At 54.5% G+C, this 25,609-nt stretch overlaps 33 non-coding genes across 33 annotated transcripts; 22 read left to right on the top strand and 11 right to left on the bottom strand.

The window, feature by feature from the left end:
- Positions 1-281: 281 nt before the first annotated feature.
- Positions 282-364, bottom strand: TRNAL-UAA (transfer RNA leucine (anticodon UAA)). The gene has a single exon. It is a non-coding gene; the product is annotated as a tRNA-Leu (tRNA).
- Positions 365-1,266: 902 nt separating this feature from the next.
- TRNAE-CUC (transfer RNA glutamic acid (anticodon CUC)) lies at positions 1,267-1,338 on the top strand. The gene has a single exon. It is a non-coding gene; the product is annotated as a tRNA-Glu (tRNA).
- Positions 1,339-1,678: 340 nt separating this feature from the next.
- TRNAE-CUC (transfer RNA glutamic acid (anticodon CUC)) lies at positions 1,679-1,750 on the top strand. The gene has a single exon. It is a non-coding gene; the product is annotated as a tRNA-Glu (tRNA).
- A 904-nt stretch (positions 1,751-2,654) lies between these two features.
- TRNAL-UAA (transfer RNA leucine (anticodon UAA)) lies at positions 2,655-2,737 on the bottom strand. The gene has a single exon. It is a non-coding gene; the product is annotated as a tRNA-Leu (tRNA).
- Positions 2,738-3,627: 890 nt separating this feature from the next.
- TRNAE-CUC (transfer RNA glutamic acid (anticodon CUC)) lies at positions 3,628-3,712 on the top strand. Its single transcript has one exon. It is a non-coding gene; the product is annotated as a tRNA-Glu (tRNA).
- A 340-nt stretch (positions 3,713-4,052) lies between these two features.
- Positions 4,053-4,124, top strand: TRNAE-CUC (transfer RNA glutamic acid (anticodon CUC)). Its single transcript has one exon. It is a non-coding gene; the product is annotated as a tRNA-Glu (tRNA).
- A 915-nt stretch (positions 4,125-5,039) lies between these two features.
- TRNAL-UAA (transfer RNA leucine (anticodon UAA)) lies at positions 5,040-5,122 on the bottom strand. The gene has a single exon. It is a non-coding gene; the product is annotated as a tRNA-Leu (tRNA).
- Positions 5,123-6,016: 894 nt separating this feature from the next.
- Positions 6,017-6,088, top strand: TRNAE-CUC (transfer RNA glutamic acid (anticodon CUC)). Its single transcript has one exon. It is a non-coding gene; the product is annotated as a tRNA-Glu (tRNA).
- Positions 6,089-6,428: 340 nt separating this feature from the next.
- TRNAE-CUC (transfer RNA glutamic acid (anticodon CUC)) lies at positions 6,429-6,500 on the top strand. Its single transcript has one exon. It is a non-coding gene; the product is annotated as a tRNA-Glu (tRNA).
- Positions 6,501-7,415: 915 nt separating this feature from the next.
- Positions 7,416-7,498, bottom strand: TRNAL-UAA (transfer RNA leucine (anticodon UAA)). The gene has a single exon. It is a non-coding gene; the product is annotated as a tRNA-Leu (tRNA).
- An 890-nt stretch (positions 7,499-8,388) lies between these two features.
- Positions 8,389-8,460, top strand: TRNAE-CUC (transfer RNA glutamic acid (anticodon CUC)). The gene has a single exon. It is a non-coding gene; the product is annotated as a tRNA-Glu (tRNA).
- A 340-nt stretch (positions 8,461-8,800) lies between these two features.
- On the top strand, positions 8,801-8,872 carry TRNAE-CUC (transfer RNA glutamic acid (anticodon CUC)). Its single transcript has one exon. It is a non-coding gene; the product is annotated as a tRNA-Glu (tRNA).
- Positions 8,873-9,776: 904 nt separating this feature from the next.
- Positions 9,777-9,859, bottom strand: TRNAL-UAA (transfer RNA leucine (anticodon UAA)). The gene has a single exon. It is a non-coding gene; the product is annotated as a tRNA-Leu (tRNA).
- An 894-nt stretch (positions 9,860-10,753) lies between these two features.
- On the top strand, positions 10,754-10,825 carry TRNAE-CUC (transfer RNA glutamic acid (anticodon CUC)). Its single transcript has one exon. It is a non-coding gene; the product is annotated as a tRNA-Glu (tRNA).
- A 340-nt stretch (positions 10,826-11,165) lies between these two features.
- Positions 11,166-11,237, top strand: TRNAE-CUC (transfer RNA glutamic acid (anticodon CUC)). The gene has a single exon. It is a non-coding gene; the product is annotated as a tRNA-Glu (tRNA).
- Positions 11,238-12,152: 915 nt separating this feature from the next.
- Positions 12,153-12,235, bottom strand: TRNAL-UAA (transfer RNA leucine (anticodon UAA)). The gene has a single exon. It is a non-coding gene; the product is annotated as a tRNA-Leu (tRNA).
- An 894-nt stretch (positions 12,236-13,129) lies between these two features.
- TRNAE-CUC (transfer RNA glutamic acid (anticodon CUC)) lies at positions 13,130-13,201 on the top strand. The gene has a single exon. It is a non-coding gene; the product is annotated as a tRNA-Glu (tRNA).
- A 340-nt stretch (positions 13,202-13,541) lies between these two features.
- Positions 13,542-13,613, top strand: TRNAE-CUC (transfer RNA glutamic acid (anticodon CUC)). The gene has a single exon. It is a non-coding gene; the product is annotated as a tRNA-Glu (tRNA).
- Positions 13,614-14,528: 915 nt separating this feature from the next.
- TRNAL-UAA (transfer RNA leucine (anticodon UAA)) lies at positions 14,529-14,611 on the bottom strand. The gene has a single exon. It is a non-coding gene; the product is annotated as a tRNA-Leu (tRNA).
- Positions 14,612-15,492: 881 nt separating this feature from the next.
- TRNAE-CUC (transfer RNA glutamic acid (anticodon CUC)) lies at positions 15,493-15,564 on the top strand. Its single transcript has one exon. It is a non-coding gene; the product is annotated as a tRNA-Glu (tRNA).
- A 340-nt stretch (positions 15,565-15,904) lies between these two features.
- Positions 15,905-15,976, top strand: TRNAE-CUC (transfer RNA glutamic acid (anticodon CUC)). Its single transcript has one exon. It is a non-coding gene; the product is annotated as a tRNA-Glu (tRNA).
- A 904-nt stretch (positions 15,977-16,880) lies between these two features.
- TRNAL-UAA (transfer RNA leucine (anticodon UAA)) lies at positions 16,881-16,963 on the bottom strand. The gene has a single exon. It is a non-coding gene; the product is annotated as a tRNA-Leu (tRNA).
- A 918-nt stretch (positions 16,964-17,881) lies between these two features.
- Positions 17,882-17,953, top strand: TRNAE-CUC (transfer RNA glutamic acid (anticodon CUC)). The gene has a single exon. It is a non-coding gene; the product is annotated as a tRNA-Glu (tRNA).
- Positions 17,954-18,293: 340 nt separating this feature from the next.
- Positions 18,294-18,365, top strand: TRNAE-CUC (transfer RNA glutamic acid (anticodon CUC)). Its single transcript has one exon. It is a non-coding gene; the product is annotated as a tRNA-Glu (tRNA).
- A 908-nt stretch (positions 18,366-19,273) lies between these two features.
- TRNAL-UAA (transfer RNA leucine (anticodon UAA)) lies at positions 19,274-19,356 on the bottom strand. Its single transcript has one exon. It is a non-coding gene; the product is annotated as a tRNA-Leu (tRNA).
- A 902-nt stretch (positions 19,357-20,258) lies between these two features.
- On the top strand, positions 20,259-20,330 carry TRNAE-CUC (transfer RNA glutamic acid (anticodon CUC)). Its single transcript has one exon. It is a non-coding gene; the product is annotated as a tRNA-Glu (tRNA).
- A 340-nt stretch (positions 20,331-20,670) lies between these two features.
- Positions 20,671-20,742, top strand: TRNAE-CUC (transfer RNA glutamic acid (anticodon CUC)). Its single transcript has one exon. It is a non-coding gene; the product is annotated as a tRNA-Glu (tRNA).
- Positions 20,743-21,646: 904 nt separating this feature from the next.
- TRNAL-UAA (transfer RNA leucine (anticodon UAA)) lies at positions 21,647-21,729 on the bottom strand. Its single transcript has one exon. It is a non-coding gene; the product is annotated as a tRNA-Leu (tRNA).
- A 902-nt stretch (positions 21,730-22,631) lies between these two features.
- On the top strand, positions 22,632-22,703 carry TRNAE-CUC (transfer RNA glutamic acid (anticodon CUC)). The gene has a single exon. It is a non-coding gene; the product is annotated as a tRNA-Glu (tRNA).
- Positions 22,704-23,043: 340 nt separating this feature from the next.
- On the top strand, positions 23,044-23,115 carry TRNAE-CUC (transfer RNA glutamic acid (anticodon CUC)). Its single transcript has one exon. It is a non-coding gene; the product is annotated as a tRNA-Glu (tRNA).
- Positions 23,116-24,023: 908 nt separating this feature from the next.
- Positions 24,024-24,106, bottom strand: TRNAL-UAA (transfer RNA leucine (anticodon UAA)). Its single transcript has one exon. It is a non-coding gene; the product is annotated as a tRNA-Leu (tRNA).
- Positions 24,107-25,008: 902 nt separating this feature from the next.
- On the top strand, positions 25,009-25,080 carry TRNAE-CUC (transfer RNA glutamic acid (anticodon CUC)). Its single transcript has one exon. It is a non-coding gene; the product is annotated as a tRNA-Glu (tRNA).
- A 340-nt stretch (positions 25,081-25,420) lies between these two features.
- Positions 25,421-25,492, top strand: TRNAE-CUC (transfer RNA glutamic acid (anticodon CUC)). The gene has a single exon. It is a non-coding gene; the product is annotated as a tRNA-Glu (tRNA).
- Positions 25,493-25,609: the final 117 nt, after the last annotated feature.

Consider the following 25,609-nt stretch of genomic DNA (forward strand, 5'->3'; position numbering starts at 1 on the left):
GCGGGAATCCCTGCCCAATTTTCTTTTGGGGTGGTAGGGCTGTTGGCGGGGTTGCACAAGCTCTGCCAACTTTGGCGGCTTAAGCTTGGGATGCGAGGGACATGGTACAAAAATGCAAAGGTTTTCCAGGAAAAGAGTCTACGGGCAACGATTCCTTGTTGCTCTTTTCAGGTGAACTCAAGCCTCAGGGCTTTCTTTGAGGTAGGGGCACTGCCTACAGACAGCAGGAAAGGGCTTGTGCGAAGCTGCTGCCGCATTTAGGTAAGAAGAGTAAAAACCTGTACCAGGAGTGGGGCTCGAACCCACGCGGACACTTGTCCATTGGATCTTAAGTCCAACGCCTTAACCACTCGGCCATCCTGGTGAGCTGCTGCAAAGGGCTTCGAATTGAATCTTTGCTGTTTCAGCAGCAGGCGAACAAGTGGAAAACCAGCCCAGAGTGCCCCCTGCAGGAGGTTGGATGGAATTGGCTTGCGAGCGGCAAACGTCTCTCACTTAACAGCATTACAATAGCCTCCAGCTGACTGCAAGTACGGTTGCGGAAACCTCCCGGGTGCTGCAGTCGTTTCCCCGGTGGCCTAGTGGTGAGGATTTGGTGCTTTCACTGCCACGGGCCTGGCTTCGAGTCCCCGACCAGAGTGTGTGCTTTGAGTAAAGGTGGTCTAGGGCAGTCCAGAGGCAGGCTGAGCCTCGAAGGCTGGTGCAGGCCTTGGTGTGCGAGCCCGAAAAAAGGGCAGCTCCTATGTCATCCCTTCTTGCCCTCCGGCACTTGCTGTACAAGCAAAGCCCCCTTTGAACTCTGCATGGTAACCCTGCTGTGTCTCGCAGGCAATCATGGCCTGCCGCCTTTTAATAAACGTGCTCTCCCACGAAGCAGTTCTCCTAAGGAGGGTTAGTTGTGAGTGTGCATCTTCAGCGGCAGCCTCTAGGGGGAGCTTCAGCACTGACCCACAAAAGCTCATAGCGAGGAAGGCTGTCCTTTCAGGAGAGCAAGACAGGAATATCAGCGCTTGGAAGTGAAAGCGCAAACGTTCCCAAAGTGATGCTGTCTTCAATCTCTAAGCTCCCCTTTTCGCAGACCATCACAAGTGTTTTTGTTTTCTTTCTTTCTTTCTTTCTTTCTTTATTTCTTTCTTTCTTTATTTATTTATTAGCAGAAACGGCCCCCGAAGACCTGCAGGCACTGGTGCCCATTGTAGCAGAGGCCCTCAGCCTTTGGACTCGGACGCCACCATCTGAGCGACACGCAACGGGGTGCACCCACCGTCCCTGGTGGTCTAGTGGTTAGGATTCGGCGCTCTCACCGCCGCGGCCCGGGTTCGATTCCCGGTCAGGGAAGGAGCTCTTTTAACAACTGACATTTTTATTTACAGCAATGCAGTTAACTGGCGACCGGAAATCTTGCTCCCAGATGCAGATTTGCGTGCACAAAATGGAGGAAGTGCCCTCAGCGCGACGCAAAACGTGTTTATGGCAGAGTCCCATTCATTCTCCTGTCGCTGCGGAAAGACTGCCCTTGACGCAAAAAAGGCAGCTTCCTTTTTCACCGCTGGAGAGAACCTATCTGCTCGGCCCTCCCCCTCTCTTCCCAGTCCCCCAATGGACTGGCCTTTGAGGCACCTGCAGGCATTGTGCACTCGGACACCACTGCCCGGCCTTCCCGAGCTGTCCAGCGGTCTCCCTGGTGGTCTAGTGGTTAGGATTCGGCGCTCTCACCGCCGCGGCCCGGGTTCGATTCCCGGTCAGGGAAGAGAGGCTTTTACTGAATGACATTTTTACAGAAATTCAAACAACTGCGTCTCAAAAAATATTTCTTTCAAATGTAGCTTCACTCACAGGCAATAGCGGCGTGGCTCCCCTGGCGGTAACTCCAAGCATCTTTTCAGCATGGTCCCTTACCGGAAGCTGTCGCCGCTAGAAGTGGGCCTGTGCCCCAAAAAGGAAGCTTTCTTTCTTCCAAAGCTGTAGAGAAAATATTAGTCCTGTCGCCCTGCCAAAGCCGAGCTCGCCCACCATCCCTAGCCTCATCAGACCAAGACCTTGCCCGGGACCCTGGGGCAGAGGGCTGCAGAAATGGTTGCGTACCGGTTTGGAGGAGAAAAGCAGGGGAGGGAGGGGTCGTAGCTGCTTGATTTGCATACAGAGCTGTGGTCTGCTGGGAAAGTGCAGCCTTTGGAGCTTGGCAAAGGCTTCGCAAGGGGCCCGAGCATTGCCCTCGCCCCGTTTGTTGACAGGTTCTCCTTCTATGGGCTGAAGGGCCCTGTAGCCTGATTTGAGGTTGGACGCTCTATTATTCACAGGGGTGTACCGGGCCTAGACGGTGACTGGCTGACCCGTCAGGGCATCGCCCGTTTGGAAGCCCGTTTCGGAAGCGGAGGCGGGAATCCCTGCCCAATTTTCTTTTGGGGTGGTAGGGCTGTTGGCGGGGTTGCACAAGCTCTGCCAACTTTGGCGGCTTAAGCTTGGGATGCGAGGGACATGGTACAAAAATGCAAAGGTTTTCCAGGAAAAGAGTCTACGGGCAACGATTCCTTGTTGCTCTTTTCAGGTGAACTCAAGCCTCAGGGCTTTGAGGTAGGGGCACTGCCTACAGACAGCAGGAAAGGGCTTGTGCGAAGCTGCTGCCGCATTTAGGTAAGAAGAGTAAAAACCTGTACCAGGAGTGGGGCTCGAACCCACGCGGACACTTGTCCATTGGATCTTAAATCCAACGCCTTAACCACTCGGCCATCCTGGTGAGCTGCTGCAAAGGGCTTCGAATTGAATCTTTGCTGTTTCAGCAGCAGGCGAACAAGTGGAAAACCAGCCCAGAGTGCCCCCTGCAGGAGGTTGGATGGAATTGGCTTGCGAGCGGCAAACGTCTCTCACTTAACAGCATTACAATAGCCTCCAGCTGACTGCAAGTACGGTTGCGGAAACCTCCCGGGTGCTGCAGTCGTTTCCCCGGTGGCCTAGTGGTGAGGATTTGGTGCTTTCACTGCCACGGGCCTGGCTTCGAGTCCCCGACCAGAGTGTGTGCTTTGAGTAAAGGTGGTCTAGGGCAGTCCAGAGGCAGGCTGAGCCTCGAAGGCTGGTGCAGGCCTTGGTGTGCGAGCCCGAAAAAAGGGCAGCTCCTATGTCATCCCTTCTTGCCCTCCGGCACTTGCTGTACAAGCAAAGCCCCCTTTGAACTCTGCATGGTAACCCTGCTGTGTCTCGCAGGCAATCATGGCCTGCCGCCTTTTAATAAACGTGCTCTCCCACGAAGCAGTTCTCCTAAGGAGGGTTAGTTGTGAGTGTGCATCTTCAGCGGCAGCCTCTAGGGGGAGCTTCAGCACTGACCCACAAAAGCTCATAGCGAGGAAGGCTGTCCTTTCAGGAGAGCAAGACAGGAATATCAGCGCTTGGAAGTGAAAGCGCAAACATTCCCAAAGTGATGCTGTCTTCAATCTCTAAGCTCCCCTTTTCGCAGACCATCACAAGTGTTTTTGTTTTCTTTCTTTCTTTCTTTCTTTCTTTATTTATTTATTTATTAGCAGAAACGGCCCCCGAAGACCTGCAGGCACTGGTGCCCATTGTAGCAGAGGCCCTCAGCCTTTGGACTCGGACGCCACCATCTGAGCGACACGCAACGGGGTGCACCCACCGTCCCTGGTGGTCTAGTGGTTAGGATTCGGCGCTCTCACCACCGCGGCCCGGGTTCGCGGCCCGGGTTCGATTCCCGGTCAGGGAAGGAGCTCTTTTAACAACTGACATTTTTATTTACAGCAATGCAGTTAACTGGCGACCGGAAATCTTGCTCCCAGATGCAGATTTGCGTGCACAAAATGGAGGAAGTGCCCTCAGCGCGACGCAAAACGTGTTTATGGCAGAGTCCCATTCATTCTCCTGTCGCTGCGGAAAGACTGCCCTTGACGCAAAAAAGGCAGCTTCCTTTTTCACCGCTGGAGAGAACCTATCTGCTCGGCCCTCCCCCTCTCTTCCCAGTCCCCCAATGGACTGGCCTTTGAGGCACCTGCAGGCATTGTGCACTCGGACACCACTGCCCGGCCTTCCCGAGCTGTCCAGCGGTCTCCCTGGTGGTCTAGTGGTTAGGATTCGGCGCTCTCACCGCCGCGGCCCGGGTTCGATTCCCGGTCAGGGAAGAGAGGCTTTTACTGAATGACATTTTTACAGAAATTCAAACAACTGCGTCTCAAAAAATATTTCTTTCAAATGTAGCTTCACTCACAGGCAATAGCGGCGTGGCTCCCCTGGCGGTAACTCCAAGCATCTTTTCAGCATGGTCCCTTACCGGAAGCTGTCGCCGCTAGAAGTGGGCCTGTGCCCCAAAAAGGAAGCTTTCTTTCTTCCAAAGCTGTAGAGAAAATATTAGTCCTGTCGCCCTGCCAAAGCCGAGCTCGCCCACCATCCCTAGCCTCATCAGACCAAGACCTTGCCCGGGACCCTGGGGCAGAGGGCTGCAGAAATGGTTGCGTACCGGTTTGGAGGAGAAAAGCAGGGGAGGGAGGGGTCGTAGCTGCTTGATTTGCATACAGAGCTGTGGTCTGCTGGGAAAGTGCAGCCTTTGGAGCTTGGCAAAGGCTTCGCAAGGGGCCCGAGCATTGCCCTCGCCCCGTTTGTTGACAGGTTCTCCTTCTATGGGCTGAAGGGCCCTGTAGCCTGATTTGAGGTTGGACGCTCTATTATTCACAGGGGTGTACCGGGCCTAGACGGTGACTGGGTGACCCGTCAGGGCATCGCCCGTTTGGAAGCCCGTTTCGGAAGCCGTGAGGAAGCGGAGGCGGGAATCCCTGCCCAATTTTCTTTTGGGGTGGTAGGGCTGTTGGCGGGGTTGCACAAGCTCTGCCAACTTTGGCGGCTTAAGCTTGGGATGCGAGGGACATGGTACAAAAATGCAAAGGTTTTCCAGGAAAAGAGTCTACGGGCAACGATTCCTTGTTGCTCTTTTCAGGTGAACTCAAGCCTCAGGGCTTTGAGGTAGGGGCACTGCCTACAGACAGCAGGAAAGGGCTTGTGCGAAGCTGCTGCCGCATTTAGGTAAGAAGAGTAAAAACCTGTACCAGGAGTGGGGCTCGAACCCACGCGGACACTTGTCCATTGGATCTTAAGTCCAACGCCTTAACCACTCGGCCATCCTGGTGAGCTGCTGCAAAGGGCTTCGAATTGAATCTTTGCTGTTTCAGCAGCAGGCGAACAAGTGGAAAACCAGCCCAGAGTGCCCCCTGCAGGAGGTTGGATGGAATTGGCTTGCGAGCGGCAAACGTCTCTCACTTAACAGCATTACAATAGCCTCCAGCTGACTGCAAGTACGGTTGCGGAAACCTCCCGGGTGCTGCAGTCGTTTCCCCGGTGGCCTAGTGGTGAGGATTTGGTGCTTTCACTGCCACGGGCCTGGCTTCGAGTCCCCGACCAGAGTGTGTGCTTTGAGTAAAGGTGGTCTAGGGCAGTCCAGAGGCAGGCTGAGCCTCGAAGGCTGGTGCAGGCCTTGGTGTGCGAGCCCGAAAAAAGGGCAGCTCCTATGTCATCCCTTCTTGCCCTCCGGCACTTGCTGTACAAGCAAAGCCCCCTTTGAACTCTGCATGGTAACCCTGCTGTGTCTCGCAGGCAATCATGGCCTGCCGCCTTTTAATAAACGTGCTCTCCCACGAAGCAGTTCTCCTAAGGAGGGTTAGTTGTGAGTGTGCATCTTCAGCGGCAGCCTCTAGGGGGAGCTTCAGCACTGACCCACAAAAGCTCATAGCGAGGAAGGCTGTCCTTTCAGGAGAGCAAGACAGGAATATCAGCGCTTGGAAGTGAAAGCGCAAACGTTCCCAAAGTGATGCTGTCTTCAATCTCTAAGCTCCCCTTTTCGCAGACCATCACAAGTGTTTTTGTTTTCTTTCTTTCTTTCTTTCTTTATTTCTTTATTTATTTATTTATTAGCAGAAACGGCCCCCGAAGACCTGCAGGCACTGGTGCCCATTGTAGCAGAGGCCCTCAGCCTTTGGACTCGGACGCCACCATCTGAGCGACACGCAACGGGGTGCACCCACCTTCCCTGGTGGTCTAGTGGTTAGGATTCGGCGCTCTCACCGCAGCGGCCCGGGTTCGATTCCCGGTCAGGGAAGGAGCTCTTTTAACAACTGACATTTTTATTTACAGCAATGCAGTTAACTGGCGACCGGAAATCTTGCTCCCAGATGCAGATTTGCGTGCACAAAATGGAGGAAGTGCCCTCAGCGCGACGCAAAACGTGTTTATGGCAGAGTCCCATTCATTCTCCTGTCGCTGCGGAAAGACTGCCCTTGACGCAAAAAAGGCAGCTTCCTTTTTCACCGCTGGAGAGAACCTATCTGCTCGGCCCTCCCCCTCTCTTCCCAGTCCCCCAATGGACTGGCCTTTGAGGCACCTGCAGGCATTGTGCACTCGGACACCACTGCCCGGCCTTCCCGAGCTGTCCAGCGGTCTCCCTGGTGGTCTAGTGGTTAGGATTCGGCGCTCTCACCGCCGCGGCCCGGGTTCGATTCCCGGTCAGGGAAGAGAGGCTTTTACTGAATGACATTTTTACACAAATTCAAACAACTGCGTCTCAAAAAATATTTCTTTCAAATGTAGCTTCACTCACAGGCAATAGCGGCGTGGCTCCCCTGGCGGTAACTCCAAGCATCTTTTCAGCATGGTCCCTTACCGGAAGCTGTCGCCGCTAGAAGTGGGCCTGTGCCCCAAAAAGGAAGCTTTCTTTCTTCCAAAGCTGTAGAGAAAATATTAGTCCTGTCGCCCTGCCAAAGCCGAGCTCGCCCACCATCCCTAGCCTCATCAGACCAAGACCTTGCCCGGGACCCTGGGGCAGAGGGCTGCAGAAATGGTTGCGTACCGGTTTGGAGGAGAAAAGCAGGGGAGGGAGGGGTCGTAGCTGCTTGATTTGCATACAGAGCTGTGGTCTGCTGGGAAAGTGCAGCCTTTGGAGCTTGGCAAAGGCTTCGCAAGGGGCCCGAGCATTGCCCTCGCCCCGTTTGTTGACAGGTTCTCCTTCTATGGGCTGAAGGGCCCTGTAGCCTGATTTGAGGTTGGACGCTCTATTATTCACAGGGGTGTACCGGGCCTAGACGGTGACTGGCTGACCCGTCAGGGCATCGCCCGTTTGGAAGCCCGTTTCGGAAGCCGTGAGGAAGCGGAGGCGGGAATCCCTGCCCAATTTTCTTTTGGGGTGGTAGGGCTGTTGGCGGGGTTGCACAAGCTCTGCCAACTTTGGCGGCTTAAGCTTGGGATGCGAGGGACATGGTACAAAAATGCAAAGGTTTTCCAGGAAAAGAGTCTACGGGCAACGATTCCTTGTTGCTCTTTTCAGGTGAACTCAAGCCTCAGGGCTTTGAGGTAGGGGCACTGCCTACAGACAGCAGGAAAGGGCTTGTGCGAAGCTGCTGCCGCATTTAGGTAAGAAGAGTAAAAACCTGTACCAGGAGTGGGGCTCGAACCCACGCGGACACTTGTCCATTGGATCTTAAGTCCAACGCCTTAACCACTCGGCCATCCTGGTGAGCTGCTGCAAAGGGCTTCGAATTGAATCTTTGCTGTTTCAGCAGCAGGCGAACAAGTGGAAAACCAGCCCAGAGTGCCCCCTGCAGGAGGTTGGATGGAATTGGCTTGCGAGCGGCAAACGTCTCTCACTTAACAGCATTACAATAGCCTCCAGCTGACTGCAAGTACGGTTGCGGAAACCTCCCGGGTGCTGCAGTCGTTTCCCCGGTGGCCTAGTGGTGAGGATTTGGTGCTTTCACTGCCACGGGCCTGGCTTCGAGTCCCCGACCAGAGTGTGTGCTTTGAGTAAAGGTGGTCTAGGGCAGTCCAGAGGCAGGCTGAGCCTCGAAGGCTGGTGCAGGCCTTGGTGTGCGAGCCCGAAAAAAGGGCAGCTCCTATGTCATCCCTTCTTGCCCTCCGGCACTTGCTGTACAAGCAAAGCCCCCTTTGAACTCTGCATGGTAACCCTGCTGTGTCTCGCAGGCAATCATGGCCTGCCGCCTTTTAATAAACGTGCTCTCCCACGAAGCAGTTCTCCTAAGGAGGGTTAGTTGTGAGTGTGCATCTTCAGCGGCAGCCTCTAGGGGGAGCTTCAGCACTGACCCACAAAAGCTCATAGCGAGGAAGGCTGTCCTTTCAGGAGAGCAAGACAGGAATATCAGCGCTTGGAAGTGAAAGCGCAAACGTTCCCAAAGTGATGCTGTCTTCAATCTCTAAGCTCCCCTTTTCGCAGACCATCACAAGTGTTTTTGTTTTCTTTCTTTCTTTCTTTCTTTCTTTCTTTCTTTATTTATTAGCAGAAACGGCCCCCGAAGACCTGCAGGCACTGGTGCCCATTGTAGCAGAGGCCCTCAGCCTTTGGACTCGGACGCCACCATCTGAGCGACACGCAACGGGGTGCACCCACCGTCCCTGGTGGTCTAGTGGTTAGGATTCGGCGCTCTCACCACCGCGGCCCGGGTTCGATTCCCGGTCAGGGAAGGAGCTCTTTTAACAACTGACATTTTTATTTACAGCAATGCAGTTAACTGGCGACCGGAAATCTTGCTCCCAGATGCAGATTTGCGTGCACAAAATGGAGGAAGTGCCCTCAGCGCGACGCAAAACGTGTTTATGGCAGAGTCCCATTCATTCTCCTGTCGCTGCGGAAAGACTGCCCTTGACGCAAAAAAGGCAGCTTCCTTTTTCACCGCTGGAGAGAACCTATCTGCTCGGCCCTCCCCCTCTCTTCCCAGTCCCCCAATGGACTGGCCTTTGAGGCACCTGCAGGCATTGTGCACTCGGACACCACTGCCCGGCCTTCCCGAGCTGTCCAGCGGTCTCCCTGGTGGTCTAGTGGTTAGGATTCGGCGCTCTCACCGCCGCGGCCCGGGTTCGATTCCCGGTCAGGGAAGAGAGGCTTTTACTGAATGACATTTTTACAGAAATTCAAACAACTGCGTCTCAAAAAATATTTCTTTCAAATGTAGCTTCACTCACAGGCAATAGCGGCGTGGCTCCCCTGGCGGTAACTCCAAGCATCTTTTCAGCATGGTCCCTTACCGGAAGCTGTCGCCGCTAGAAGTGGGCCTGTGCCCCAAAAAGGAAGCTTTCTTTCTTCCAAAGCTGTAGAGAAAATATTAGTCCTGTCGCCCTGCCAAAGCCGAGCTCGCCCACCATCCCTAGCCTCATCAGACCAAGACCTTGCCCGGGACCCTGGGGCAGAGGGCTGCAGAAATGGTTGCGTACCGGTTTGGAGGAGAAAAGCAGGGGAGGGAGGGGTCGTAGCTGCTTGATTTGCATACAGAGCTGTGGTCTGCTGGGAAAGTGCAGCCTTTGGAGCTTGGCAAAGGCTTCGCAAGGGGCCCGAGCATTGCCCTCGCCCCGTTTGTTGACAGGTTCTCCTTCTATGGGCTGAAGGGCCCTGTAGCCTGATTTGAGGTTGGACGCTCTATTATTCACAGGGGTGTACCGGGCCTAGACGGTGACTGGCTGACCCGTCAGGGCATCGCCCGTTTGGAAGCCCGTTTCGGAAGCGGAGGCGGGAATCCCTGCCCAATTTTCTTTTGGGGTGGTAGGGCTGTTGGCGGGGTTGCACAAGCTCTGCCAACTTTGGCGGCTTAAGCTTGGGATGCGAGGGACATGGTACAAAAATGCAAAGGTTTTCCAGGAAAAGAGTCTACGGGCAACGATTCCTTGTTGCTCTTTTCAGGTGAACTCAAGCCTCAGGGCTTTGAGGTAGGGGCACTGCCTACAGACAGCAGGAAAGGGCTTGTGCGAAGCTGCTGCCGCATTTAGGTAAGAAGAGTAAAAACCTGTACCAGGAGTGGGGCTCGAACCCACGCGGACACTTGTCCATTGGATCTTAAGTCCAACGCCTTAACCACTCGGCCATCCTGGTGAGCTGCTGCAAAGGGCTTCGAATTGAATCTTTGCTGTTTCAGCAGCAGGCGAACAAGTGGAAAACCAGCCCAGAGTGCCCCCTGCAGGAGGTTGGATGGAATTGGCTTGCGAGCGGCAAACGTCTCTCACTTAACAGCATTACAATAGCCTCCAGCTGACTGCAAGTACGGTTGCGGAAACCTCCCGGGTGCTGCAGTCGTTTCCCCGGTGGCCTAGTGGTGAGGATTTGGTGCTTTCACTGCCACGGGCCTGGCTTCGAGTCCCCGACCAGAGTGTGTGCTTTGAGTAAAGGTGGTCTAGGGCAGTCCAGAGGCAGGCTGAGCCTCGAAGGCTGGTGCAGGCCTTGGTGTGCGAGCCCGAAAAAAGGGCAGCTCCTATGTCATCCCTTCTTGCCCTCCGGCACTTGCTGTACAAGCAAAGCCCCCTTTGAACTCTGCATGGTAACCCTGCTGTGTCTCGCAGGCAATCATGGCCTGCCGCCTTTTAATAAACGTGCTCTCCCACGAAGCAGTTCTCCTAAGGAGGGTTAGTTGTGAGTGTGCATCTTCAGCGGCAGCCTCTAGGGGGAGCTTCAGCACTGACCCACAAAAGCTCATAGCGAGGAAGGCTGTCCTTTCAGGAGAGCAAGACAGGAATATCAGCGCTTGGAAGTGAAAGCGCAAACGTTCCCAAAGTGATGCTGTCTTCAATCTCTAAGCTCCCCTTTTCGCAGACCATCACAAGTGTTTTTGTTTTCTTTCTTTCTTTCTTTCTTTATTTCTTTATTTATTTATTTATTAGCAGAAACGGCCCCCGAAGACCTGCAGGCACTGGTGCCCATTGTAGCAGAGGCCCTCAGCCTTTGGACTCGGACGCCACCATCTGAGCGACACGCAACGGGGTGCACCCACCGTCCCTGGTGGTCTAGTGGTTAGGATTCGGCGCTCTCACCGCCGCGGCCCGGGTTCGATTCCCGGTCAGGGAAGGAGCTCTTTTAACAACTGACATTTTTATTTACAGCAATGCAGTTAACTGGCGACCGGAAATCTTGCTCCCAGATGCAGATTTGCGTGCACAAAATGGAGGAAGTGCCCTCAGCGCGACGCAAAACGTGTTTATGGCAGAGTCCCATTCATTCTCCTGTCGCTGCGGAAAGACTGCCCTTGACGCAAAAAAGGCAGCTTCCTTTTTCACCGCTGGAGAGAACCTATCTGCTCGGCCCTCCCCCTCTCTTCCCAGTCCCCCAATGGACTGGCCTTTGAGGCACCTGCAGGCATTGTGCACTCGGACACCACTGCCCGGCCTTCCCGAGCTGTCCAGCGGTCTCCCTGGTGGTCTAGTGGTTAGGATTCGGCGCTCTCACCGCCGCGGCCCGGGTTCGATTCCCGGTCAGGGAAGAGAGGCTTTTACTGAATGACATTTTTACAGAAATTCAAACAACTGCGTCTCAAAAAATATTTCTTTCAAATGTAGCTTCACTCACAGGCAATAGCGGCGTGGCTCCCCTGGCGGTAACTCCAAGCATCTTTTCAGCATGGTCCCTTACCGGAAGCTGTCGCCGCTAGAAGTGGGCCTGTGCCCCAAAAAGGAAGCTTTCTTTCTTCCAAAGCTGTAGAGAAAATATTAGTCCTGTCGCCCTGCCAAAGCCGAGCTCGCCCACCATCCCTAGCCTCATCAGACCAAGACCTTGCCCGGGACCCTGGGGCAGAGGGCTGCAGAAATGGTTGCGTACCGGTTTGGAGGAGAAAAGCAGGGGAGGGAGGGGTCGTAGCTGCTTGATTTGCATACAGAGCTGTGGTCTGCTGGGAAAGTGCAGCCTTTGGAGCTTGGCAAAGGCTTCGCAAGGGGCCCGAGCATTGCCCTCGCCCCGTTTGTTGACAGGTTCTCCTTCTATGGGCTGAAGGGCCCTGTAGCCTGATTTGAGGTTGGACGCTCTATTATTCACAGGGGTGTACCGGGCCTAGACGGTGACTGGGTGACCCGTCAGGGCATCGCCCGTTTGGAAGCCCGTTTCGGAAGCCGTGAGGAAGCGGAGGCGGGAATCCCTGCCCAATTTTCTTTTGGGGTGGTAGGGCTGTTGGCGGGGTTGCACAAGCTCTGCCAACTTTGGCGGCTTAAGCTTGGGATGCGAGGGACATGGTACAAAAATGCAAAGGTTTTCCAGGAAAAGAGTCTACGGGCAACGATTCCTTGTTGCTCTTTTCAGGTGAACTCAAGCCTCAGGGCTTTGAGGTAGGGGCACTGCCTACAGACAGCAGGAAAGGGCTTGTGCGAAGCTGCTGCCGCATTTAGGTAAGAAGAGTAAAAACCTGTACCAGGAGTGGGGCTCGAACCCACGCGGACACTTGTCCATTGGATCTTAAGTCCAACGCCTTAACCACTCGGCCATCCTGGTGAGCTGCTGCAAAGGGCTTCGAATTGAATCTTTGCTGTTTCAGCAGCAGGCGAACAAGTGGAAAACCAGCCCAGAGTGCCCCCTGCAGGAGGTTGGATGGAATTGGCTTGCGAGCGGCAAACGTCTCTCACTTAACAGCATTACAATAGCCTCCAGCTGACTGCAAGTACGGTTGCGGAAACCTCCCGGGTGCTGCAGTCGTTTCCCCGGTGGCCTAGTGGTGAGGATTTGGTGCTTTCACTGCCACGGGCCTGGCTTCGAGTCCCCGACCAGAGTGTGTGCTTTGAGTAAAGGTGGTCTAGGGCAGTCCAGAGGCAGGCTGAGCCTCGAAGGCTGGTGCAGGCCTTGGTGTGCGAGCCCGAAAAAAGGGCAGCTCCTATGTCATCCCTTCTTGCCCTCCGGCACTTGCTGTACAAGCAAAGCCCCCTTTGAACTCTGCATGGTAACCCTGCTGTGTCTCGCAGGCAATCATGGCCTGCCGCCTTTTAATAAACGTGCTCTCCCACGAAGCAGTTCTCCTAAGGAGGGTTAGTTGTGAGTGTGCATCTTCAGCGGCAGCCTCTAGGGGGAGCTTCAGCACTGACCCACAAAAGCTCATAGCGAGGAAGGCTGTCCTTTCAGGAGAGCAAGACAGGAATATCAGCGCTTGGAAGTGAAAGCGCAAACGTTCCCAAAGTGATGCTGTCTTCAATCTCTAAGCTCCCCTTTTCGCAGACCATCACAAGTGTTTTTGTTTTCTTTCTTTCTTTCTTTCTTTATTTCTTTATTTATTTATTTATTAGCAGAAACGGCCCCCGAAGACCTGCAGGCACTGGTGCCCATTGTAGCAGAGGCCCTCAGCCTTTGGACTCGGACGCCACCATCTGAGCGACACGCAACGGGGTGCACCCACCGTCCCTGGTGGTCTAGTGGTTAGGATTCGGCGCTCTCACCGCAGCGGCCCGGGTTCGATTCCCGGTCAGGGAAGGAGCTCTTTTAACAACTGACATTTTTATTTACAGCAATGCAGTTAACTGGCGACCGGAAATCTTGCTCCCAGATGCAGATTTGCGTGCACAAAATGGAGGAAGTGCCCTCAGCGCGACGCAAAACGTGTTTATGGCAGAGTCCCATTCATTCTCCTGTCGCTGCGGAAAGACTGCCCTTGACGCAAAAAAGGCAGCTTCCTTTTTCACCGCTGGAGAGAACCTATCTGCTCGGCCCTCCCCCTCTCTTCCCAGTCCCCCAATGGACTGGCCTTTGAGGCACCTGCAGGCATTGTGCACTCGGACACCACTGCCCGGCCTTCCCGAGCTGTCCAGCGGTCTCCCTGGTGGTCTAGTGGTTAGGATTCGGCGCTCTCACCGCCGCGGCCCGGGTTCGATTCCCGGTCAGGGAAGAGAGGCTTTTACTGAATGACATTTTTACAGAAATTCAAACAACTGCGTCTCAAAAAATATTTCTTTCAAATGTAGCTTCACTCACAGGCAATAGCGGCGTGGCTCCCCTGGCGGTAACTCCAAGCATCTTTTCAGCATGGTCCCTTACCGGAAGCTGTCGCCGCTAGAAGTGGGCCTGTGCCCCAAAAAGGAAGCTTTCTTTCTTCCAAAGCTGTAGAGAAAATATTAGTCCTGTCGCCCTGCCAAAGCCGAGCTCGCCCACCATCCCTAGCCTCATCAGACCAAGACCTTGCCCGGGACCCTGGGGCAGAGGGCTGCAGAAATGGTTGCGTACCGGTTTGGAGGAGAAAAGCAGGGGAGGGAGGGGTCGTAGCTGCTTGATTTGCATACAGAGCTGTGGTCTGCTGGGAAAGTGCAGCCTTTGGAGCTTGGCAAAGGCTTCGCAAGGGGCCCGAGCATTGCCCTCGCCCCGTTTGTTGACAGGTTCTCCTTCTATGGGCTGAAGGGCCCTGCAGCCTGATTTGAGGTTGGACGCTCTATTATTCACAGGGGTGTACCGGGCCTAGACGGTGACTGGCTGACCCGTCAGGGCATCGCCCGTTTGGAAGCCCGTTTCGGAAGCCGTGAGGAAGCGGAGGCGGGAATCCCTGCCCAATTTTCTTTTGGGGTGGTAGGGCTGTTGGCGGGGTTGCACAAGCTCTGCCAACTTTGGCGGCTTAAGCTTGGGATGCGAGGGACATGGTACAAAAATGCAAAGGTTTTCCAGGAAAAGAGTCTACGGGCAACGATTCCTTGTTGCTCTTTTCAGGTGAACTCAAGCCTCAGGGCTTTGAGGTAGGGGCACTGCCTACAGACAGCAGGAAAGGGCTTGTGCGAAGCTGCTGCCGCATTTAGGTAAGAAGAGTAAAAACCTGTACCAGGAGTGGGGCTCGAACCCACGCGGACACTTGTCCATTGGATCTTAAGTCCAACGCCTTAACCACTCGGCCATCCTGGTGAGCTGCTGCAAAGGGCTTCGAATTGAATCTTTGCTGTTTCAGCAGCAGGCGAACAAGTGGAAAACCAGCCCAGAGTGCCCCCTGCAGGAGGTTGGATGGAATTGGCTTGCGAGCGGCAAACGTCTCTCACTTAACAGCATTACAATAGCCTCCAGCTGACTGCAAGTACGGTTGCGGAAACCTCCCGGGTGCTGCAGTCGTTTCCCCGGTGGCCTAGTGGTGAGGATTTGGTGCTTTCACTGCCACGGGCCTGGCTTCGAGTCCCCGACCAGAGTGTGTGCTTTGAGTAAAGGTGGTCTAGGGCAGTCCAGAGGCAGGCTGAGCCTCGAAGGCTGGTGCAGGCCTTGGTGTGCGAGCCCGAAAAAAGGGCAGCTCCTATGTCATCCCTTCTTGCCCTCCGGCACTTGCTGTACAAGCAAAGCCCCCTTTGAACCCTGCTGTGTCTCGCAGGCAATCATGGCCTGCCGCCTTTTAATAAACGTGCTCTCCCACGAAGCAGTTCTCCTAAGGAGGGTTAGTTGTGAGTGTGCATCTTCAGCGGCAGCCTCTAGGGGGAGCTTCAGCACTGACCCACAAAAGCTCATAGCGAGGAAGGCTGTCCTTTCAGGAGAGCAAGACAGGAATATCAGCGCTTGGAAGTGAAAGCGCAAACGTTCCCAAAGTGATGCTGTCTTCAATCTCTAAGCTCCCCTTTTCGCAGACCATCACAAGTGTTTTTGTTTTCTTTCTTTCTTTCTTTCTTTATTTCTTTATTTATTTATTTATTAGCAGAAACGGCCCCCGAAGACCTGCAGGCACTGGTGCCCATTGTAGCAGAGGCCCTCAGCCTTTGGACTCGGACGCCACCATCTGAGCGACACGCAACGGGGTGCACCCACCGTCCCTGGTGGTCTAGTGGTTAGGATTCGGCGCTCTCACCGCAGCGGCCCGGGTTCGATTCCCGGTCAGGGAAGGAGCTCTTTTAACAACTGACATTTTTATTTACAGCAATGCAGTTAACTGGCGACCGGAAATCTTGCTCCCAGATGCAGATTTGCGTGCACAAAATGGAGGAAGTGCCCTCAGCGCGACGCAAAACGTGTTTATGGCAGAGTCCCATTCATTCTCCTGTCGCTGCGGAAAGACTGCCCTTGACGCAAAAAAGGCAGCTTCCTTTTTCACCGCTGGAGAGAACCTATCTGCTCGGCCCTCCCCCTCTCTTCCCAGTCCCCCAATGGACTGGCCTTTGAGGCACCTGCAGGCATTGTGCACTCGGACACCACTGCCCGGCCTTCCCGAGCTGTCCAGCGGTCTCCCTGGTGGTCTAGTGGTTAGGATTCGGCGCTCTCACCGCCGCGGCCCGGGTTCGATTCCCGGTCAGGGAAGAGAGGCTTTTACTGAATGACATTTTTACAGAAATTCAAACAACTGCGTCTCAAAAAATATTTCTTTCAAATGTAGCTTCACTCACAGGCAATAGCGGCGTGGCTCCCCTGGCGGTAACTCCAAGCATCTTTTCAGCATGGTCCCTTACCGGAAGCTGTCGCCGCTAGAAGTGGGCCTGTGCCCCAAAAAGGAAGCTTTCTTTCTTCCAAAGCTGTAGAGAAAATATTAGTCCTGTCGCCCTGCCAAAGCCGAGCTCGCCCACCATCCCTAGCCTCATCAGACCAAGACCTTGCCCGGGACCCTGGGGCAGAGGGCTGCAGAAATGGTTGCGTACCGGTTTGGAGGAGAAAAGCAGGGGAGGGAGGGGTCGTAGCTGCTTGATTTGCATACAGAGCTGTGGTCTGCTGGGAAAGTGCAGCCTTTGGAGCTTGGCAAAGGCTTCGCAAGGGGCCCGAGCATTGCCCTCGCCCCGTTTGTTGACAGGTTCTCCTTCTATGGGCTGAAGGGCCCTGCAGCCTGATTTGAGGTTGGACGCTCTATTATTCACAGGGGTGTACCGGGCCTAGACGGTGACTGGCTGACCCGTCAGGGCATCGCCCGTTTGGAAGCCCGTTTCGGAAGCGGAGGCGGGAATCCCTGCCCAATTTTCTTTTGGGGTGGTAGGGCTGTTGGCGGGGTTGCACAAGCTCTGCCAACTTTGGCGGCTTAAGCTTGGGATGCGAGGGACATGGTACAAAAATGCAAAGGTTTTCCAGGAAAAGAGTCTACGGGCAACGATTCCTTGTTGCTCTTTTCAGGTGAACTCAAGCCTCAGGGCTTTGAGGTAGGGGCACTGCCTACAGACAGCAGGAAAGGGCTTGTGCGAAGCTGCTGCCGCATTTAGGTAAGAAGAGTAAAAACCTGTACCAGGAGTGGGGCTCGAACCCACGCGGACACTTGTCCATTGGATCTTAAGTCCAACGCCTTAACCACTCGGCCATCCTGGTGAGCTGCTGCAAAGGGCTTCGAATTGAATCTTTGCTGTTTCAGCAGCAGGCGAACAAGTGGAAAACCAGCCCAGAGTGCCCCCTGCAGGAGGTTGGATGGAATTGGCTTGCGAGCGGCAAACGTCTCTCACTTAACAGCATTACAATAGCCTCCAGCTGACTGCAAGTACGGTTGCGGAAACCTCCCGGGTGCTGCAGTCGTTTCCCCGGTGGCCTAGTGGTGAGGATTTGGTGCTTTCACTGCCACGGGCCTGGCTTCGAGTCCCCGACCAGAGTGTGTGCTTTGAGTAAAGGTGGTCTAGGGCAGTCCAGAGGCAGGCTGAGCCTCGAAGGCTGGTGCAGGCCTTGGTGTGCGAGCCCGAAAAAAGGGCAGCTCCTATGTCATCCCTTCTTGCCCTCCGGCACTTGCTGTACAAGCAAAGCCCCCTTTGAACTCTGCATGGTAACCCTGCTGTGTCTCGCAGGCAATCATGGCCTGCCGCCTTTTAATAAACGTGCTCTCCCACGAAGCAGTTCTCCTAAGGAGGGTTAGTTGTGAGTGTGCATCTTCAGCGGCAGCCTCTAGGGGGAGCTTCAGCACTGACCCACAAAAGCTCATAGCGAGGAAGGCTGTCCTTTCAGGAGAGCAAGACAGGAATATCAGCGCTTGGAAGTGAAAGCGCAAACGTTCCCAAAGTGATGCTGTCTTCAATCTCTAAGCTCCCCTTTTCGCAGACCATCACAAGTGTTTTTGTTTTCTTTCTTTCTTTCTTTCTTTCTTTCTTTCTTTCTTTCTTTCTTTCTTTCTTTATTTCTTTATTTATTAGCAGAAACGGCCCCCGAAGACCTGCAGGCACTGGTGCCCATTGTAGCAGAGGCCCTCAGCCTTTGGACTCGGACGCCACCATCTGAGCGACACGCAACGGGGTGCACCCACCGTCCCGGGTGGTCTAGTGGTTAGGATTCGGCGCTCTCACCACCGCGGCCCGGGTTCGATTCCCGGTCAGGGAAGGAGCTCTTTTAACAACTGACATTTTTATTTACAGCAATGCAGTTAACTGGCGACCGGAAATCTTGCTCCCAGATGCAGATTTGCGTGCACAAAATGGAGGAAGTGCCCTCAGCGCGACGCAAAACGTGTTTATGGCAGAGTCCCATTCATTCTCCTGTCGCTGCGGAAAGACTGCCCTTGACGCAAAAAAGGCAGCTTCCTTTTTCACCGCTGGAGAGAACCTATCTGCTCGGCCCTCCCCCTCTCTTCCCAGTCCCCCAATGGACTGGCCTTTGAGGCACCTGCAGGCATTGTGCACTCGGACACCACTGCCCGGCCTTCCCGAGTTGTCCAGCGGTCTCCCTGGTGGTCTAGTGGTTAGGATTCGGCGCTCTCACCGCCGCGGCCCGGGTTCGATTCCCGGTCAGGGAAGAGAGGCTTTTACTGAATGACATTTTTACAGAAATTCAAACAACTGCGTCTCAAAAAATATTTCTTTCAAATGTAGCTTCACTCACAGGCAATAGCGGCGTGGCTCCCCTGGCGGTAACTCCAAGCATCTTTTCAGCATGGTCCCTTACCGGAAGCTGTCGCCGCTAGAAGTGGGCCTGTGCCCCAAAAAGGAAGCTTTCTTTCTTCCAAAGCTGTAGAGAAAATATTAGTCCTGTCGCCCTGCCAAAGCCGAGCTCGCCCACCATCCCTAGCCTCATCAGACCAAGACCTTGCCCGGGACCCTGGGGCAGAGGGCTGCAGAAATGGTTGCGTACCGGTTTGGAGGAGAAAAGCAGGGGAGGGAGGGGTCGTAGCTGCTTGATTTGCATACAGAGCTGTGGTCTGCTGGGAAAGTGCAGCCTTTGGAGCTTGGCAAAGGCTTCGCAAGGGGCCCGAGCATTGCCCTCGCCCCGTTTGTTGACAGGTTCTCCTTCTATGGGCTGAAGGGCCCTGTAGCCTGATTTGAGGTTGGACGCTCTATTATTCACAGGGGTGTACCGGGCCTAGACGGTGACTGGCTGACCCGTCAGGGCATCGCCCGTTTGGAAGCCCGTTTCGGAAGCGGAGGCGGGAATCCCTGCCCAATTTTCTTTTGGGGTGGTAGGGCTGTTGGCGGGGTTGCACAAGCTCTGCCAACTTTGGCGGCTTAAGCTTGGGATGCGAGGGACATGGTACAAAAATGCAAAGGTTTTCCAGGAAAAGAGTCTACGGGCAACGATTCCTTGTTGCTCTTTTCAGGTGAACTCAAGCCTCAGGGCTTTCTTTGAGGTAGGGGCACTGCCTACAGACAGCAGGAAAGGGCTTGTGCGAAGCTGCTGCCGCATTTAGGTAAGAAGAGTAAAAACCTGTACCAGGAGTGGGGCTCGAACCCACGCGGACACTTGTCCATTGGATCTTAAGTCCAACGCCTTAACCACTCGGCCATCCTGGTGAGCTGCTGCAAAGGGCTTCGAATTGAATCTTTGCTGTTTCAGCAGCAGGCGAACAAGTGGAAAACCAGCCCAGAGTGCCCCCTGCAGGAGGTTGGATGGAATTGGCTTGCGAGCGGCAAACGTCTCTCACTTAACAGCATTACAATAGCCTCCAGCTGACTGCAAGTACGGTTGCGGAAACCTCCCGGGTGCTGCAGTCGTTTCCCCGGTGGCCTAGTGGTGAGGATTTGGTGCTTTCACTGCCACGGGCCTGGCTTCGAGTCCCCGACCAGAGTGTGTGCTTTGAGTAAAGGTGGTCTAGGGCAGTCCAGAGGCAGGCTGAGCCTCGAAGGCTGGTGCAGGCCTTGGTGTGCGAGCCCGAAAAAAGGGCAGCTCCTATGTCATCCCTTCTTGCCCTCCGGCACTTGCTGTACAAGCAAAGCCCCCTTTGAACTCTGCATGGTAACCCTGCTGTGTCTCGCAGGCAATCATGGCCTGCCGCCTTTTAATAAACGTGCTCTCCCACGAAGCAGTTCTCCTAAGGAGGGTTAGTTGTGAGTGTGCATCTTCAGCGGCAGCCTCTAGGGGGAGCTTCAGCACTGACCCACAAAAGCTCATAGCGAGGAAGGCTGTCCTTTCAGGAGAGCAAGACAGGAATATCAGCGCTTGGAAGTGAAAGCGCAAACGTTCCCAAAGTGATGCTGTCTTCAATCTCTAAGCTCCCCTTTTCGCAGACCATCACAAGTGTTTTTGTTTTCTTTCTTTCTTTCTTTCTTTCTTTATTTCTTTCTTTCTTTATTTATTTATTAGCAGAAACGGCCCCCGAAGACCTGCAGGCACTGGTGCCCATTGTAGCAGAGGCCCTCAGCCTTTGGACTCGGACGCCACCATCTGAGCGACACGCAACGGGGTGCACCCACCGTCCCTGGTGGTCTAGTGGTTAGGATTCGGCGCTCTCACCGCCGCGGCCCGGGTTCGATTCCCGGTCAGGGAAGGAGCTCTTTTAACAACTGACATTTTTATTTACAGCAATGCAGTTAACTGGCGACCGGAAATCTTGCTCCCAGATGCAGATTTGCGTGCACAAAATGGAGGAAGTGCCCTCAGCGCGACGCAAAACGTGTTTATGGCAGAGTCCCATTCATTCTCCTGTCGCTGCGGAAAGACTGCCCTTGACGCAAAAAAGGCAGCTTCCTTTTTCACCGCTGGAGAGAACCTATCTGCTCGGCCCTCCCCCTCTCTTCCCAGTCCCCCAATGGACTGGCCTTTGAGGCACCTGCAGGCATTGTGCACTCGGACACCACTGCCCGGCCTTCCCGAGCTGTCCAGCGGTCTCCCTGGTGGTCTAGTGGTTAGGATTCGGCGCTCTCACCGCCGCGGCCCGGGTTCGATTCCCGGTCAGGGAAGAGAGGCTTTTACTGAATGACATTTTTACAGAAATTCAAACAACTGCGTCTCAAAAAATATTTCTTTCAAATGTAGCTTCACTCACAGGCAATAGCGGCGTGGCTCCCCTGGCGGTAACTCCAAGCATCTTTTCAGCATGGTCCCTTACCGGAAGCTGTCGCCGCTAGAAGTGGGCCTGTGCCCCAAAAAGGAAGCTTTCTTTCTTCCAAAGCTGTAGAGAAAATATTAGTCCTGTCGCCCTGCCAAAGCCGAGCTCGCCCACCATCCCTAGCCTCATCAGACCAAGACCTTGCCCGGGACCCTGGGGCAGAGGGCTGCAGAAATGGTTGCGTACCGGTTTGGAGGAGAAAAGCAGGGGAGGGAGGGGTCGTAGCTGCTTGATTTGCATACAGAGCTGTGGTCTGCTGGGAAAGTGCAGCCTTTGGAGCTTGGCAAAGGCTTCGCAAGGGGCCCGAGCATTGCCCTCGCCCCGTTTGTTGACAGGTTCTCCTTCTATGGGCTGAAGGGCCCTGTAGCCTGATTTGAGGTTGGACGCTCTATTATTCACAGGGGTGTACCGGGCCTAGACGGTGACTGGCTGACCCGTCAGGGCATCGCCCGTTTGGAAGCCCGTTTCGGAAGCGGAGGCGGGAATCCCTGCCCAATTTTCTTTTGGGGTGGTAGGGCTGTTGGCGGGGTTGCACAAGCTCTGCCAACTTTGGCGGCTTAAGCTTGGGATGCGAGGGACATGGTACAAAAATGCAAAGGTTTTCCAGGAAAAGAGTCTACGGGCAACGATTCCTTGTTGCTCTTTTCAGGTGAACTCAAGCCTCAGGGCTTTGAGGTAGGGGCACTGCCTACAGACAGCAGGAAAGGGCTTGTGCGAAGCTGCTGCCGCATTTAGGTAAGAAGAGTAAAAACCTGTACCAGGAGTGGGGCTCGAACCCACGCGGACACTTGTCCATTGGATCTTAAGTCCAACGCCTTAACCACTCGGCCATCCTGGTGAGCTGCTGCAAAGGGCTTCGAATTGAATCTTTGCTGTTTCAGCAGCAGGCGAACAAGTGGAAAACCAGCCCAGAGTGCCCCCTGCAGGAGGTTGGATGGAATTGGCTTGCGAGCGGCAAACGTCTCTCACTTAACAGCATTACAATAGCCTCCAGCTGACTGCAAGTACGGTTGCGGAAACCTCCCGGGTGCTGCAGTCGTTTCCCCGGTGGCCTAGTGGTGAGGATTTGGTGCTTTCACTGCCACGGGCCTGGCTTCGAGTCCCCGACCAGAGTGTGTGCTTTGAGTAAAGGTGGTCTAGGGCAGTCCAGAGGCAGGCTGAGCCTCGAAGGCTGGTGCAGGCCTTGGTGTGCGAGCCCGAAAAAAGGGCAGCTCCTATGTCATCCCTTCTTGCCCTCCGGCACTTGCTGTACAAGCAAAGCCCCCTTTGAACTCTGCATGGTAACCCTGCTGTGTCTCGCAGGCAATCATGGCCTGCCGCCTTTTAATAAACGTGCTCTCCCACGAAGCAGTTCTCCTAAGGAGGGTTAGTTGTGAGTGTGCATCTTCAGCGGCAGCCTCTAGGGGGAGCTTCAGCACTGACCCACAAAAGCTCATAGCGAGGAAGGCTGTCCTTTCAGGAGAGCAAGACAGGAATATCAGCGCTTGGAAGTGAAAGCGCAAACGTTCCCAAAGTGATGCTGTCTTCAATCTCTAAGCTCCCCTTTTCGCAGACCATCACAAGTGTTTTTGTTTTCTTTCTTTCTTTCTTTCTTTCTTTCTTTCTTTCTTTATTTCTTTATTTATTAGCAGAAACGGCCCCCGAAGACCTGCAGGCACTGGTGCCCATTGTAGCAGAGGCCCTCAGCCTTTGGACTCGGACGCCACCATCTGAGCGACACGCAACGGGGTGCACCCACCGTCCCGGGTGGTCTAGTGGTTAGGATTCGGCGCTCTCACCACCGCGGCCCGGGTTCGATTCCCGGTCAGGGAAGGAGCTCTTTTAACAACTGACATTTTTATTTACAGCAATGCAGTTAACTGGCGACCGGAAATCTTGCTCCCAGATGCAGATTTGCGTGCACAAAATGGAGGAAGTGCCCTCAGCGCGACGCAAAACGTGTTTATGGCAGAGTCCCATTCATTCTCCTGTCGCTGCGGAAAGACTGCCCTTGACGCAAAAAAGGCAGCTTCCTTTTTCACCGCTCGAGAGAACCTATCTGCTCGGCCCTCCCCCTCTCTTCCCAGTCCCCCAATGGACTGGCCTTTGAGGCACCTGCAGGCATTGTGCACTCGGACACCACTGCCCGGCCTTCCCGAGTTGTCCAGCGGTCTCCCTGGTGGTCTAGTGGTTAGGATTCGGCGCTCTCACCGCCGCGGCCCGGGTTCGATTCCCGGTCAGGGAAGAGAGGCTTTTACTGAATGACATTTTTACAGAAATTCAAACAACTGCGTCTCAAAAAATATTTCTTTCAAATGTAGCTTCACTCACAGGCAATAGCGGCGTGGCTCCCCTGGCGGTAACTCCAAGCATCTTTTCAGCATGGTCCCTTACCGGAAGCTGTCGCCGCTAGAAGTGGGCCTGTGCCCCAAAAAGGAAGCTTTCTTTCTTCCAAAGCTGTAGAGAAAATATTAGTCCTGTCGCCCTGCCAAAGCCGAGCTCGCCCACCATCCCTAGCCTCATCAGACCAAGACCTTGCCCGGGACCCTGGGGCAGAGGGCTGCAGAAATGGTTGCGTACCGGTTTGGAGGAGAAAAGCAGGGGAGGGAGGGGTCGTAGCTGCTTGATTTGCATACAGAGCTGTGGTCTGCTGGGAAAGTGCAGCCTTTGGAGCTTGGCAAAGGCTTCGCAAGGGGCCCGAGCATTGCCCTCGCCCCGTTTGTTGACAGGTTCTCCTTCTATGGGCTGAAGGGCCCTGTAGCCTGATTTGAGGTTGGACGCTCTATTATTCACAGGGGTGTACCGGGCCTAGACGGTGACTGGCTGACCCGTCAGGGCATCGCCCGTTTGGAAGCCCGTTTCGGAAGCGGAGGCGGGAATCCCTGCCCAATTTTCTTTTGGGGTGGTAGGGCTGTTGGCGGGGTTGCACAAGCTCTGCCAACTTTGGCGGCTTAAGCTTGGGATGCGAGGGACATGGTACAAAAATGCAAAGGTTTTCCAGGAAAAGAGTCTACGGGCAACGATTCCTTGTTGCTCTTTTCAGGTGAACTCAAGCCTCAGGGCTTTCTTTGAGGTAGGGGCACTGCCTACAGACAGCAGGAAAGGGCTTGTGCGAAGCTGCTGCCGCATTTAGGTAAGAAGAGTAAAAACCTGTACCAGGAGTGGGGCTCGAACCCACGCGGACACTTGTCCATTGGATCTTAAGTCCAACGCCTTAACCACTCGGCCATCCTGGTGAGCTGCTGCAAAGGGCTTCGAATTGAATCTTTGCTGTTTCAGCAGCAGGCGAACAAGTGGAAAACCAGCCCAGAGTGCCCCCTGCAGGAGGTTGGATGGAATTGGCTTGCGAGCGGCAAACGTCTCTCACTTAACAGCATTACAATAGCCTCCAGCTGACTGCAAGTACGGTTGCGGAAACCTCCCGGGTGCTGCAGTCGTTTCCCCGGTGGCCTAGTGGTGAGGATTTGGTGCTTTCACTGCCACGGGCCTGGCTTCGAGTCCCCGACCAGAGTGTGTGCTTTGAGTAAAGGTGGTCTAGGGCAGTCCAGAGGCAGGCTGAGCCTCGAAGGCTGGTGCAGGCCTTGGTGTGCGAGCCCGAAAAAAGGGCAGCTCCTATGTCATCCCTTCTTGCCCTCCGGCACTTGCTGTACAAGCAAAGCCCCCTTTGAACTCTGCATGGTAACCCTGCTGTGTCTCGCAGGCAATCATGGCCTGCCGCCTTTTAATAAACATGCTCTCCCACGAAGCAGTTCTCCTAAGGAGGGTTAGTTGTGAGTGTGCATCTTCAGCGGCAGCCTCTAGGGGGAGCTTCAGCACTGACCCACAAAAGCTCATAGCGAGGAAGGCTGTCCTTTCAGGAGAGCAAGACAGGAATATCAGCGCTTGGAAGTGAAAGCGCAAACGTTCCCAAAGTGATGCTGTCTTCAATCTCTAAGCTCCCCTTTTCGCAGACCATCACAAGTGTTTTTGTTTTCTTTCTTTCTTTCTTTCTTTCTTTATTTCTTTCTTTCTTTATTTATTTATTAGCAGAAACGGCCCCCGAAGACCTGCAGGCACTGGTGCCCATTGTAGCAGAGGCCCTCAGCCTTTGGACTCGGACGCCACCATCTGAGCGACACGCAACGGGGTGCACCCACCGTCCCTGGTGGTCTAGTGGTTAGGATTCGGCGCTCTCACCGCCGCGGCCCGGGTTCGATTCCCGGTCAGGGAAGGAGCTCTTTTAACAACTGACATTTTTATTTACAGCAATGCAGTTAACTGGCGACCGGAAATCTTGCTCCCAGATGCAGATTTGCGTGCACAAAATGGAGGAAGTGCCCTCAGCGCGACGCAAAACGTGTTTATGGCAGAGTCCCATTCATTCTCCTGTCGCTGCGGAAAGACTGCCCTTGACGCAAAAAAGGCAGCTTCCTTTTTCACCGCTGGAGAGAACCTATCTGCTCGGCCCTCCCCCTCTCTTCCCAGTCCCCCAATGGACTGGCCTTTGAGGCACCTGCAGGCATTGTGCACTCGGACACCACTGCCCGGCCTTCCCGAGCTGTCCAGCGGTCTCCCTGGTGGTCTAGTGGTTAGGATTCGGCGCTCTCACCGCCGCGGCCCGGGTTCGATTCCCGGTCAGGGAAGAGAGGCTTTTACTGAATGACATTTTTACAGAAATTCAAACAACTGCGTCTCAAAAAATATTTCTTTCAAATGTAGCTTCACTCACAGGCAATAGCGGCGTGGCTCCCCTGGCGGTA

The sequence above is a fragment of the Ambystoma mexicanum genome, chromosome 5p (genome assembly GCF_040938575.1).
Source record: "Ambystoma mexicanum isolate Mex_15411 chromosome 5p, UKY_AmexF1_1, whole genome shotgun sequence".
NCBI lineage: Eukaryota > Metazoa > Chordata > Amphibia > Caudata > Ambystomatidae > Ambystoma > Ambystoma mexicanum.